This window comes from Ursus arctos, unplaced genomic scaffold, assembly GCF_023065955.2.
Source record: "Ursus arctos isolate Adak ecotype North America unplaced genomic scaffold, UrsArc2.0 scaffold_8, whole genome shotgun sequence".
NCBI lineage: Eukaryota > Metazoa > Chordata > Mammalia > Carnivora > Ursidae > Ursus > Ursus arctos.
In genome coordinates this window covers 83,035,024-83,050,164 of record NW_026623100.1, presented here as the reverse complement: position 1 = coordinate 83,050,164, position 15,141 = coordinate 83,035,024, and the positions used below count along the sequence as shown (strand labels likewise).

The following is a 15,141-nucleotide window of genomic DNA, read 5'->3' as shown; positions in this document are numbered from 1 at the left end:
CTCAAGCAGACTTTACCGCCAGTATGGAGCCTGACGCAGGGCTTGATTCCACAACCCTGAAATCATGACCTGAGCCGAAATCAAGAGTTGGCCACTTAACCGACTGAGCCACCAGGCGTCCCTATATTTTCATTTTTCTTAGCACCAGGCACACACAGTGCGATTCTCACTGTTGGCATTAATTATTTTGTGAAACTGAATTTTCTTCTATGATATCCCATGTTTTAAAATTCACAATACTTTATCAAGTTATAAAAATCGTATTTATTATAGAATTATTAATAAATACAGATAAAAATAGTAAAAACATTGAATTCTTCTGCTTAGAATCTGTTTTCACTTTGTGTATATTCTTAAGGGCTATTTTCCATTAGTTTTTTAACATAGTGTCTTAAAGGGATCATGACTTTGCTGATAATAATTTTAATTAATACTATGAATCGATATTTAGGATATTTTCAGTATTTTAAAGTTATTCTTAGTATACTTCAGAATGTTGATTTTACTTAGAAATAGATTTAAACATTTGTTTAAATGTTGATTTTACTAGAAATAGATTTAAACATTTTTGATCAGAGATGCCATTCACATTAAGAAAAATCTCAACCAACCAACAAGACAACATATGAATTGTGCTTACGAGGGTTTCCTCCAGAGTAATGTTATACGTTTTGCTTTGGGTATCATCTGTTTTGACCCTTTGATCTCATGCCAGGATCAAAAAAGACAATTTCATTTCTCTTTTACTGGAATAAATATTCCATTTGATTTTTCATTAGGTTTATTTTGTTACTGGGGTGAAAACTTGAGAGGCTTAAGAAAACAGAAGGAATAATTTACCCAGCGATACATTTAAAAATGCAAAATAAAACAAGCCATGAAACCAGATGTTGAATGATTCCACCCTGCGTTAGACTGACAGTAACTCTCTGAAATGTACCAAAGAACATCTGGAATGCTCTAGCTGGGCATTTTGGTGGTTTTATCTAGGTTTTGCATTTTAGGATATAATACGAACACACGGATCACTTCCGATTCAGGGGCATCAAGACAGGTTGCCATGGTGACAAATTCCAGGTGTAGAGTGTGTAAGATGATGGAATGGTAATTGTGACATTTTTTCCTCAAAGGCTTCAAATACTAAGCATAAAGTGATTAATAATAAGTGTGTAAAAAAAAGTACCTTAAAGTAAGATTTTTGGCATATGTACTCATCAATTTATAAAGTGGTCTGTCACCTTTTAGAGGAGGATTCTGTGTGTTTTATGACCATGTTATATATGATGAGATCAAGCCCGAGTCCCTCCGAATGGGTGGTGATGGCAACTGTGGCCCACACCTCAAAACTGTTGAGCATTCTGTGTTAAATGCCATCAATGTGACAGAAAAAAGCAGATTTTGTCTGCCTTCGAAGCGTTTATATTGTAGCCTGTTGGAAAAACAAGAAAAAAATTATATCACACAACATATGACTAGAACTTATGTCTGTTAGTTATTAAACTTATCCTTGAGATACACGTAAACTTTTATGTGTATAGATATTTGTCACCTGCTCTAATAAAATCTTGATGCCTGTCAATGGAAACATGTAGAATGCTAACTGAACACTGAGAGTCTGTTATCCAGTCTCTGATTTGGGGACAAAGCACCGAGAATCATTCTGTCTGCTGGTTGTTTGCCCTCGGTTAGGATTAGAACACATCTCTAACCGGCAAGGCTCCTGTCTCCTGCACAGCGAGGTACTGACGTGTTTTGGCGAGTTCATTGTTTGAGCTTCCTTCCCCGGGGAAGCGGTGTTGATAGTGCGGGCCGTGGCAAGGCACTGGGCCCAGGTGGTTGGAGGATGGTCAGAGGATGCCTGTCTGTGCAGGTGTGAGCTCCTCTGTGGGGGACTGGCGCTGTGTTCCCTGCAGCAGAGGGCCGGCCTCGGCTTCTCCTGAAGGAACGCTGTGCTGTGTGGCACCGATTCCTGTGCTCGACCTCTGTGCTTGCGTTTCTGGCCTGATTTCCAGTCTCTCCCCGATGCTGATCTTCACCTGGTTCAGCAGTTACCTCTTTCAAGATGTGTCTGGATTGCCCATCTGGTCATTTCTTAGTGCTCTCTGCTTTTAGCGACTGTGCTGGCTATTGTAATATGTCACTTTCCTCAATTGCCCCAGTTATTTTGTGTGTGCTTCTGGTTTTCCACAACTCCCTGTTCTGTGTCTTCTGTTCATTTTCCCTGCTGAATGGTCAGCCCCTTAGTTAGGGGCGTGCCTCCTGCTCAGAGCCTCCCTTCCTTACCCGCCAAGGAGCATGGCTGGTTAGAAAATTCTTTACTGAACATGCCTGGGAATTTTAGGACTAGAATTTGGCAAGAGAGGGGCGTCTGGGTGGCTCAGTTGGTTATGCGTCTGCCTTTGGCTCAGGTCATGATCCCAGGGTCCTGGGTTCGAGTCCCGCATTGGGCTCCTTGCTCAGGGGGAAGCCTGCTTCTCCCCTGCCTGCCGTTCCCCCTGCTTATGCTTGCATGCTCTCTCTTTCTCTTTCTCTCGCTCGCTCTGTGTCAAATAAATAAATAAAATCTTAAAAAAAAAAAGAATTTGGCAGGAGAGAGAGAAGTTTGACCCTCTCCTAGCTTCCAGTCTTCAGTGTTTCTGTTGTTGAAAAGTTGGAAATTTCAAAACACAATATGAATTTGGGTTAAGTCATAAGAAAATTGAAAAACAAAATAGAACAAAACAGTGGGTAATTTTGGTACCACAATTATAGACTAGGAGTTATGTTTCATCGATAAACGTTGTGTGCTTATTTTCTTAAGAGAGTCGTATTCTATTTTGTTTTCTGGTTTTCTGGTCATTATGACTCCACCCCATTTCCTGCTGTGCTTAGACATTCATTGAGAATCAAGTCTCATAGGATGAGGGGCTTGGAAGGAAACGGGCACTTTCCCTTACAAGCTCCCCCACCCTTAGTGGTCGCCGAGGCTGGAAACGGTGGTCCTCCTGCCCGACAAGATCAGATAAGAAAAGCGAGTACTTGATACATCACTAGCTATAGAATGAGTGACAGAACAGTGAGACCTTTTAAAAAATAATCAAAGTAAATGGTTTATATCAACTGACATAAATCATAGTTAAATGATTTAACATATTTAATAAACGCTGACCTCAGAACATGAGGCATTTTCCTCCGCTTGCAGCTACTGCTGGAAACACTGCATAAGCGTCTTGCTACAGTAACTGGGTGTGCAGACCTGTAACCGTGATTCGCTCTTGTATGCTTTATCCGTCAATCAGGAGAGGGTTTTCATTTAATTAACATTGCCAGAAGTGCCAATAAAACTGGGGAGTTTTTGATCTAGCATTGTCTCTGACTCAGGGTTTTTGTGACAAAATGAAAATGGCATTGATTCTTTAATTGATTTTTGAAATGCATTGCCTGCCCAGTATCTTTACCATTTTTTTCTCTTTATTATCTTGATACCATTCTGTCACTACAGCTAAGTATTTTATTGCTTCCCTGAGAGACGAGGCCCATATTGATCAGCACTGGGGTCTCAAAGCTAAGTGTAAGTTGTCAATAATGCTAAGTGGGGTATGGTGAATTAAATATTAAGTAAGGAGATTTTTAGAGAATTGCAGGGTTCTAGAAAAATAAGGCTTGGATTCCTTTATACATAGGAGGTTCATTTGGATTCAAGCAAAAAGAAATTTGCATTTTAAAATAGAAGAGATGCTTTATTTTCAACTATATATATAGATATATATATCTATATATATATCTATATATATCCAACTATAGAATATATGTATATTCTGATATATATGCATATATTCATATATATTCTGTGTAATGGTCTTCATTAATAAAACGTAATGTATTGAATATATGTTTTATAATAGGATGAACCAACCTATTTTTTTCATGTGCGGGGCTCCACTGAAACACTTGTGTTGAATTCACGACAATTTTAGAAATCACAGTTAGGGACCTGGAGGGGGAGATGAAAGGCTTCATTCCAGTCCAGAGAAGGAGCAAGTAAGAGGATCAGCGAGTCGTAAGAGGAATAAGCCCAGGGATCTATAGTTAACAACGCTGTATCGTTTACTTGAGAGCAGATCTTCCGTGTTCTCACCATACATGCAAAGCATGTGTCCACGTGAGACAGACATGCTCAGTAACTGGTCCGCGGTCACCCCTGCACAGCAGTGTTCCTTAAACACCACGCCGTCATACCACCCGAATGTACACTGTTGCTGCTTGTCCATCATACCTCAGTGGAGCTAGGGAGAGACCAGCAGGTGCAGGCCAGTTTCTTCTACTGCCTTCTGTCTGGGAAGTGTCAACACTTCGCTCCTGGTTTCTGGGCTGAGGACCCTCCCGCTCCCTGCGGGGCCTGCTGTCTTTGCCCTACTCCCAGCCCTGTGTGTGCAGCAGGGAGACTTCCTGCCAGCAGCTGCCTCCGGCTCCCAGCTGGGTCCCGGTGTATTGCCGATGCGTCTGCCACCTTTGTCGCCGTGCAGGGAAGAAGGGTGGCCCGGTTCAGCCAGATGCTCAGGTAGGCACCTGCTCCTTATCAGCTGGCTCTTGGCTGTTCACTTCTTAGTTCGTTTTCTCATTCAGCAGTTGTCTACAGTGCTGTCTGTTATAGAAAATCGGTTATTAGCAGAGGGACCAAACTCTTGCTTGGAGCCATCTGCTAGGACACAGACAAGAATAACACCAGGATTTGGCTGTGAGCAAACGCTTAATTAAAGGTGTCAGCAGAGGCACCTCCTGTGGGGTGAGAGCAAGGAATCTAATAGAACTTTATGCCCAACTTATAGTGCTTAAGTAGCAGAAATGGGACCCAAGAGCGGGTCTTTCTGCATTCAGCGAGGTGGTCCCCTCAGCTGTGAGCTAAGCCCTGGAGTGGGGGCCTCGCGGCCCATTTCTGTTCTCCAAGGGTGGTCCTCTTCTCACACTCCTGCTGGCCTCAGGTGGACAGGTTTTTTTTTTTTTTTAATTTATTTATTTTAGAGAGAGAGCAGAGGGAGGGGCAGAGGGAGGGAAGAAGAAGCAGACTCCCCACTGAGCACAGAACCTGATGCAGGACTCGGTCCCACAACACGTGAGATCGTGACCTGAGCCAAAACCAAGAGTCAGACGCTCAACAGACGGCAGCACCCAGACATTAAAATATCACCACATGGCGCACAAGCCATTGCAGTCATGACAGGAAAGCATTTTATTCAAATTTACTTGGTTTTCCATGTGAGTTATAGAGATACTGTCTATAACTTTTAAAAATGTATGAGTTATTCTTAATTATGAAAATATACGTGGTCAATTTACAATGTTTTGTATGGTACCAAGCAATCTGGAGTTTAGGTTTGTATAACATAGGGCCATAAATATAATTTTTGGAGACAGAAAGTAGCATTTTAAATTCTCATTTCTGGGAAAGCTTAATGAGAAACCTTTACGGGCTGCCTATACCACACTCCGGGAAGGTACTTTTAGGTGAATTTATTACTTAGTTACCCACAATTGACAGTCATATTTTGGAGAAAAAAATTTCTTCTCCCATGAGTAGGTTAGAGAAAAGAAAATAAAAAACAGGAAGAGGAAGGGAGCTGGAAGGCCCATGGGCCCTTTGCATGGACAGTGAGATTGTTCAGGGGCCTTTTCTCTTGATTCCACATTACCTTCTGTGAACCTGGCAGCTTTTCCCGAGAGAAAGCAGAGATGAGAAGTAGTCAGGTATCTCTAACTCAGAATCCAGGTCTGCTCTTGAGATTGCTCGGAGACACCATCCATGAAGCCATGTGATGTTGAGTCAAGTCAGGCCTGTTCTTTATTTGTCTTCGGGGTTTGTCTATATTGGTACTGAAGGAGGAGGATACACGGTGGTGCAAAAAAATGGTCTATAAATAAAATCCACATTTTTGCTTGTAAATAGAATGAGTACAGAGAAAACAGCCTTTTTTTTTGAACTTGTGATAAGTCAAAAAACAAATTTATACCGCACGTTGAAATGCCTTAAATAATGAATTTCACAAATTGGTAAAGATCATGGGCACAGAATGCATGTGGATTTCAGCAAACCATACATCTATTTGGGGTGGAGTGAAACACTCCTAAATGAACTTTGGTTCTTTCCTCTGAATCAGAAGCCTGTGCGACATTCAACCTTTTGAGGTTGAATAGGTTTGTCCCTATTGTCCAAATGTGTGTCATGAAGCCCACACACCTGCCATTGACCAATAGGCCTGATCAGGCCAGCAGCTGGCTCCCTGCCCAGGCAGTCTGTCCCTGGAGGATACTGGGACTGTGGGATCTTAAAAGTCCGAGCCAGGGGTGTCTGGGTGGCTCAGTCGTTTGAGCACCTGGCTCTTGATTTCTGCTCAGGTCATGATCTCAGAGTTGTGGGATTGAGCCCCACGTAGGGCTCTGTGCTCAGCGGGGAGTCTGCTTGAGATTCTGTCTCCCTCTGCCCTTCCTCCTCTCACATGTGCATGTGTGCTCGCTCTCTTTCTCTCTCTCAAATAAATAAATCTTAAAAAAGTCAGAGCCAGAAGTACCCCTAGAAATGACTCTTCTTTAATCCTTTCATATTACTGAGGAGCAAATAGAAACATCTCCTTACTTAATACTGTGATTTTAGGAAGTTTCCCTATTGCCATAGAAATGCCTGAAAGCAACTCCAGATATCCAGTGAGGGTGTTCTCTGCGTTCAGAGCCTGTTCAGTGCTCAACACTCCGTGCCAGGTTCAGAGACTGTAAGATGCAGACTTCGCTGCCGGAGCCCGAGAGGCTGCTGTCCTGGGTCCTGCAGAAAGGCTGCCGCCTGCGGAGACGCGGTGTGCTTCGGCTCCATGCAGGTTCGCATGCTTCTCCTCAAGCCCTCCGATGCCTGGGTGGCTCAGTGACATCTTTTGGTGACAATGACCTAATCCAGGTCTTCATCTATAGTCTCTAGGACCGACTCTTCTGCTCTTTTCCAGGCCGTGTGTTCCTAGAAGTAAAGGAAGTGGCCCTTCGGCGGCTTCTGGTAATTTTTTGGAACTCTGGGATGAGAGTCAGATATGGCGCCTCTGGATGCGAGCAAGGTGGAGGTGGCCGTGTCGGCCTGGAGAGACTTCTAGCACAGCCTCTTGCTCAGCAGCCCGAGGTTGCCGTTCAGTCAGACTGCGGCTTCAAGCCAGAAGAAGAGACATCCCCTTCTTTCCTAAATGAGCCCACCCTCCATCTTTCTCCAAAATTTCTTCTTTCCACCACTTGTGAGGGTCACTGTGCCTGTAATATCTGTCTGCCTTTTCAGTGTCATTAATCTTCTCCCCGCTCGTGGACGCTTGTCCTGCTCTCCAGTAAGCAGCGGTGCCTGCTTGGAGAAGTTGTCCTGGCTGTCCAGCACGGTGGCTGCCACGGTGGCATCCAGCATAGCTGTCCAGCAGGTGTGCTCACCCGTCTTCATTTGCCAACCTAGAGTGCTCGTCGTCATTGGCTTTGAGCATAGCCCCGCGGGAAGACGGCTGCTGTTGCTTTCCATGTCAGGTGTGCCACACGAAATCGTTCCACTTTCTCCCTGTCTCTCTTCATTGGCCCCACCCCTGCCTCTCCCAGAGCTGCTCCCCTGTGTTGGGTAGACTCAGCGAACACTTCTCATCTGCTGCTCTATCCTTCAATTTTTCTTGACACTGTGTATCAATGTCTCAGTCATCAAACTCCTCCATTCCATGGCATGACACTCTCTTGTCCCAACAGCCTGTTGGCTTCTCTCTCTTGGCCCACCCCCAAGCAGAGACCTCACATTCTGTCATTCTGGTTCTCCTCTCTGTTGCTTCCCTCATGGGGAGTCTACCCAAATGACTGAAATTATTTGAGTTGTGTTGACCTTCCCCGCTGGTCCCCCTTCTGTTTGCAAATGCCATTTCAGTCCCTTGTCTTTAATGGAACCTTGGATGACCTCAGTTCTTTCAGACCCTCATAGCACTTAGAACCTTGTGATGTTCATGAGCCTCTGCATTTCCACTTAGATGTCCCCTTGAATAGGACATGTCCTCAGTGCCACTCAGTTCCTCCTTGTCTCTGTCATGCACCTTTGTTCTTCCCTAAAGAGGCACCACTCAGTGCCTACTTTCCAGTGTCCCTGGCTTTCAGTCTTCCCTCTGGCTTTGTGCCTCAATGCTGGTTGACGTTGGTCAACTCCTGGCATCACACTGCTCTCCTGACTCTGTTTACACCTGCACATGTTTTCCCCTTTAACTATGTCCCCGCTCTTTTCACACCTTTATTGTCCTTACCTAAGTCTGACCACTTCTGTGAAACCATCGTTGACACTCCAAACTGTAGCAGTTTTTGAGATCCTGCACAACTTACTCTGTATTAGCGAGGTTATCATACACGGTTATTAACACCGCATTTTATAGATTTGTTCTTTGCTGTCTCATGGGACATGCAGTTCCTCTTTGTTAATTAGTCCCTCAGGCCAACCATACATTTCTTCATTGTAAAGACCACGCCTTACGTTCCCAACAGCCCTCAGCAGTGACCAGAAGAGCCCAGGGCACATAGTAGGTACTCAAAAGGCAATTGTCGATTGGCTACATTTGAGATTTTCAGACGTTTAAAAAGAGGATCAAAATTTGTTTTCTGTCTCTACAGCTGAAATTTCCCTCTGTTTTTAGGGAGGAGCTGTTCCCCTTTTTCTCCTTTGTGCCTAATTTCCCGAGGTGCTACTTTCTATTCTGTTGTATGTGTTGCCCCTTATTTTGTTTCCTGGCTTATGATTTCTAAAAACTCTACCTTAAGGATGACAGCAAATCCACAAAGGAAGGACTCAGCAGGAGCAGACACATTTTTAAGAAACATTTTCTTCTCTTGCTTGCACTTGATTTTTCCAAGAGGTCATAGTTATTTCATTATCATCAATATTTACCAAAACCCTGCCATTTTCCCAGCAAATAATTTTTTTTTAAATTTCACACATTCCCCCCACCCACCTCCCCTCTGGTAACCATCTGTTAGTTCTCTGTAGTTAAGAATTTATCTCTTGGTTTGTCTCTTTTTTTTTCCTGTGTTCATTTGTTTTGTTTCTTAAATTCCACATATGAGTGAAGTCATGTGATATTTGTCTTACTCTGACTTATTTCACATAGCATTATACTCTTTAGGTCGTGTCATTGCGAACGATAAGATTTCATTTTTTTATGGCTTAGTAATATTTCATTGAATGTATATACCACTTCTTTATCCATTCATCAATCGATGGACACAGGCTGTTTCCATAATTTGGCTGCCGTAAATAATGCTGCAATAAACGTAGGGGTTCACGTATCCCTTTGAATTAGTGTTTTTGTATTACGAGTAAATACCAGCAATGCGATTACTGGATCATAGGGTAGCTCTATTTTTTAACTTTTTGAGGAGACTCCATACTGTTTTCCAGAGTGGCTGCACCAGTTTGCGTTCCCACCAACAGTGCATGAGGGCTCCTTTTTCTCCGCATCTTTGCCAACACCTTTTGTTTCTTGTGTTGTTGATTGTAGCCATTCTGACAGGTGTGAGGTGATATAGTGGTTTTGATTTGTGTTTCCCTGATGATCAGTGATGTTGGCCATTTGTATGTCTTCTTTGGAGAAATGTCTGTTCAAGTCTTCTGCCCATTTTTAATTGGATTATTTGTTTTTTTGAGTGTTGAGTTGTATGCGTTCTTCATATATTTTGGATACTAACCCTCAATCAGATATGTCATTCAGTAGGTTGCCTTTTAGTTTTGTTGATTGTTTCCTTCAGAAGGTTTTTATTTTGATGTAATCCCAATAGGTCATTTTTGCTTTTGTTTCCTTTGCCTTAGGAGATATATCTAGGAAAAAAGTTGTTATGGCTGATGTCAGAAAAATTACTGCCTGTGCTCTGTTCTAGGATTTTTATGGTTTCAGGTCTCACATCTAGGTCCTTTGTCCATTTTAAGTTTATTTTTGTGTATGGTGTAAGAAAGTGGTCCAGTTTCATTCTTTTGCATGTTGCTGACCACTTTTCCCAACACTATTTGTTGAAGAGTGCAATGTCCCATTGCATAGTCTTATCTCCCTTGCTGAAGATTAATTAGCTGTATAATCATGGTTTATTTCTGGGCTTTCTAGTATGTCCGTTGATCTATGTGTCCATTTTTGTGCCAGGACCATATTGTCTCGATGACTACAGCTGTGTAATTTTTTTGATTTATTTATTTTTATTCGAGAGAGGGGGAGGGGCAACGGGAGAGGGAGAATCTTTTAAGCAGACTCAGTGCTGAGCGCAGAGCCCTATGTGGGGCTTGATCTCATCACCCTGAGATCATGACCTGAGCTGAAACCAAGAGTCGGCTGCTCAACTGACTGTACAACTTAGTGCCCCTACAGCTTTGTGATATAACCTGAGATCTGGGATTGTGATGTCTCTAGCATTGCTTTTCTTTTTCAAGATCGTTTTGGCTATCTGGGGTCTTCTGTGGTTCCATACAAATTTGAGTATTGTTTGTTCTAGTTCTGTGAAAAATCCTGCTGTTATTTTGATGGGGATTGCATTAAATGTGTAGACTGGGTAGTATGGACATTTTAACAGTATTTGTTCTTCCAATCCATGAGCATGGCATGTCTTCCCATTTCTTTGTGTGGTCTTCAATTTCTTTCATCAGTGTTGTATAGTTTTCAGAGTACAGGCCTTTCATGTCTTTGGTTAGGTTTATTCCTAGATATTTTATTATTTTTTGGTACAATTCTAAATGATACTGTTTTCTTAATTTCTCGTTCTGCTGCCTCATTATGAGTGCATGGAAAGCAATGGATTTCTGTTGCTTGATTTTTGTATCCTGTGACCCCACATTTTTTAGAAGCATTTTCTTATTTTTTTAGAAGCATTTTCTTATCTTGCTTGTACTTGATTGTTCCAAGAGGTCATAGTTATTACAAGGTCATCAATATTTGCCAAAATCCTGTCATTTTCTCAGTAAATAATTTCGATATTAAAAGCAAGCATTTTGTTTAAAAGATCTCATTGCCTTTATCCCAAAGAAAAGGAGGAACACATACATGATGTGTAAGGGAGATTCATTGTTATAATTGATGTTTAAAATAGGGTCTTACCCTAATTTCAGAGCGCACCTACCTGGACTGTCGTTACAGCTGCAGGGCGTTTCCAGTGAGAATTTCATGGTGTTAATCGTTTACCCCCATTTTGGCCTCTCGGGGAATTGTTATGTGGATTTGGGAACAGTCTACCTTCTTTTGAATTATTAGCGACATTTTCTTTCTAGGTCTATGTGGACTAGACTGGATTCTGATTCAAAACTTGGAAATATAAACTGAAGGGATGAAAGCAATCACTGACATGTGTCAGGTTAACATTTTTCCTTAGTAATAATACAGATAACTGAAAATCAAGGAAAAACCTCTCCTAAGTGAAATGTCCCTACTCTGACCCCACGAGGTCCCGGGCAGAGCTGATGACAAACAATACACCTTTTTTTCTTTCCGCTTACTCTCCGGGAGGCATTTTGGGTAAGGGAGGGTGGCAGTCATGGGTGGGGTAAGCCAGGAAAGGCACAGCTTGGATCGCAGCCGTGCAGGTGCCTCGGGGGGGGCCACGTGTGCCCTGCTAGTGACTTTGCAACATGGCAAAGAATGAATGTCATCTTGTGTCTGTGTTTTCAGCCCCGCCCTTCTGCAAAATGTTTTCGAAAGCATTTATGACAGTTTAAAGGAAGTGACTAGGTTTTTGCAAATAAGTTTTTAGTGTTTAATCTTAGAGACGATATAAGGACTTACGGATTGCTTACCGCAGTCTTTCCACGATGCTGCAGGCCAAATGGAACAGTTTTAGTGAGAACAGTGATAAAATGCAAATAGAGAAATACCATCATTTATCTCTCATTTCTAAGCAACGCTGTTTTGCAAAAGTGATTTTCCGTACATGTGATACCTCTGAAGATAAAGCCACAATGTCTTCATTTGGAAAATCCCGTCTCCTGATGAAATCAGTCATCATTTTGCACACAGCAAATCTCTTTGCTGTGTTGTTTGCTGTTTTCAGAGAGGACTGAAGTTGCAGGCTTCTGTCTCTGCAAAGTGGCTCCGGGGCCGTGCCTTCTGGGCTGTCCTGTGAACTCTGTGGTTTGTCCTGCCGTCTCTCTCGGTGGGACTAGGAGTGCCTCCCGTGGATGTCAGCATCTCGCTCCTGACGGACTCACGTGTGGGAGGAAGAGGGGTACTTGCTGGAAACGCACCGGTGGGCTCTGAGGGGGAGACAGAGACTTTCCCACGGCCAAAGCGCATGAACTTCCACACGTGGCCTCGTGACCTAGTTTTGATTCTTTTTGCCTTTGGCTCAACCTGAGAGCGGCGGCTTTGGGCCTTGTGGACCCCAGTCAGGGAAGGCTTGCTCCCGTGCCCCCGGATTCTGTGCTTTCTGCTTTCTCTGCTGTTGTCAAGGTGGCTGTCTGGGCGGCTTCTTGCAGGCTCGGCTTACCAGAGCCACAGACTGTTGAGTAGACCAACGCCAGAGCTATTGTTCTGGGGTTTTTTTCTTCGAAAGCTAATGTGTTTTTAGCAGTATTATTGGGGTATAATCTGCATACACTGGGATCTGGGGATTTTGGCAAATGCATACAAGCACACCGTTAGTGGTGAGCAGACGATGGGTCTCCGTCCTTTGGCAACTTTCTCACTTCCAAAACTTCGCCCTTTAATTCTAGGTGCTCAGCTGCTCTGAGCGGCCAGCTGCCAACCTGAGCCGAGCGCCTGTGGTTTTCTGCACCCAGAGCCGCAGTGGGGGGGAGCCTCGCCGGCCGGAGGTGCAAGATCACTGCTCCCCGTCCGCAGAGAATCCTCTTCTGTTTCTGTCCCCCTTTGGTGCTTTCAAGGGCTGTCGTAGCTGTTTTTAAGAACCGTAATAATTTCTTTTGTTTTATAATTCTAATTGGCAGGAAGAATCACCTGACTCGCCACTTCCTACCATGTTTCCCTTCTTGGGTCCATTTTATCTCCTTTTTCAAGATTAAAGTCTGATTTATGTGCAGTGAACCTCGACCTTCTCCGTGTGGCGTTCTAGGAGTTTGGGAACACACATGGTCATGTACCCACCCACTCGGACGAGTACGGGACGTCTACTACCCCCAACTCCCCCGTGCCTCTCATAGTTGGCCACCTGTCCTTCCTCCCCTCCCACCTGACCCAGCCGCCACTCCGCGGCTTTCTGTCCTGAGCTCCTGCCTTTTCCACAGTGTCATAGAACAGAACTTGTGTAGTATGTCCACTTACTGTGACATATGTGGGATTTGTGGAATGGCCCGGAAGCTGGTGGCCCGGCCGTGAAAGAATTCACTGGAGGCAGAACAAAGGAGATAGACGCTTATTGGATACACTGCAAGGGAGCAGTGGGCAGGACCGCAAAGGGGAGACCGTCCACCAGGAGGCGGCGGTGGTGGGGCTGTAGTTAAGGGGGGAAGGTGAGGAAGTATGGAAATGTGTGGAATTTTCCTTTTTTGGTACCCGTGCCTGGTTGTAAGTAGTCCTTGGTCAGTGAGGGCCTACGGATATTTCGAGGTGGGTCTCCTGGTGAGTCTGCACTCAGCCAGTGCTCGCTGTGTGCCCTTTCTGCCTCACGTGGGTTCCCCTGCTCAAGTCCGGGGCCTGAAAGCAGCGTCTACAGGATTCATCTGTCTTGTAGGCACCAACCAGCTGTCCCTTTCACGTGCCGAGCAGTGTTCCACGTTACTGATGTGACACTGCGTGTTTGTCCATCCCCCAGTCGGAGGACTTTGGGTTGTGCCCAGACTTTTGCAATTTTGAAAAGAGCTGCCGTGGGGACTTAGGCACCGATTGGCTAAGTACCCAGGAGTGAGGTTGCTGGGTTTTGTGGTAAAAACGTATCTAACTCTGTGCCGTAAAGAACCGTCCAACTTTCCCTCAGCAGCTGCCCCGCCCTCCTGGGAGAGACCCTCTTGTTCATGATGTACTGTCTTCCTTTGCACACAGTTAGGGTCTGTGAAGGGTCCTGGCGTCTGTTCTCTTGAGGGTAAGTCTTCTCTTTTCTTGCGATGCCTTTGTCTGGTTTGATATCAGGGTGAGGCAGGCCCCAGAAAGGAACCCCTAGTGGTGTCTTCTCATGGTCTCGCTGGGGTTTTGGAAAGAACGCCCCAGAGGTGACGTGCCCTTCTTGTATCATACTGGGGGACAATGTGGTGTCCCTAGTAACGGCAGCCTTCATTCTTGGGTGACATGCTGTTTATCAGGTTCTCTGTAAACGTACTATTCCTGCCTTTCCGACTCTGTGTGTCGGAAGCGAGTTGCTAAGTCTCGCCTTCAAAGGAGGTAAAGTGTGAATTCACCACCACCTCGTGGGGAATATTTGCTTCTTATCTCCAATTTAGTTGTTTGTTCAACCATTTATTCACATCATTATGGACTTCTGTGTATTTATTTTCTGCTTTGGGTTCTGATCCACTATTACATCATTTGTTGTTCTAATCGCTCTACTTTGGCCCTTGTAATGTTTTCAGCCTGGCTTCTGGATCCTTTGACATGTTTTGTTATCTTAAGACTTTCTTTTTTTTTTGTTACCACAGGTTCCTCCAGGCCCCTCTGTTTTCTCTGCCCTGGACTTGGAACCAGCCATTCACCCTGGCTGTTCGCCCCCAGGCTTGCTGTACTCCCCGATCTGATCTGCGTGCCTGAAATCTTCTTACCCTTTGTCTTCCCCCCATGCTCTGCCCCAGGGTAGCTGGTGCTCAGGCCCCGTCTCTCCTTGGCTGAGTTTGTCTGTACTAGATTCTAGGCTAGTTGGTTTCCCTGTGGTCTCAGCTCTGAGAAGTTCAAGAAAATTGTAATTTCATAGACTTTTTTCACTTTTTCTTATTGTTAGGATAGGAGGGACTTTCCTTCCAGTTTTCCACTCTGCACAGTAAAGCTGGGTCCTTTCTGACATGGAAAGTGTTGGGGAGGATGAGATGGTGGTGGACAGCTTGGTGTGGCCCACAGGGATCAGTGGGAACTGGGTCCATTGGTCCTGCTCTCCAGCTTGGTCCCTGAACTGCCTGCAGTGAAAAGTCCAGCAGACTGGGGCTAGACCCTGAGGCCAGACGAGCGGAGCTTTTCTCATCCATGGGGATCCATGGGATTTGCTGATCTTGGTCTGGAC

General features: G+C 44.4%; 1 protein-coding gene across 1 annotated transcript in view; it reads left to right on the top strand.

The window, feature by feature from the left end:
* The window catches only part of DCDC2C (doublecortin domain containing 2C), an 89,745-nt gene that overhangs the window by 55,976 nt on the left and 18,628 nt on the right, over nucleotides 1–15,141 (top strand). The window lies entirely within an intron of this gene.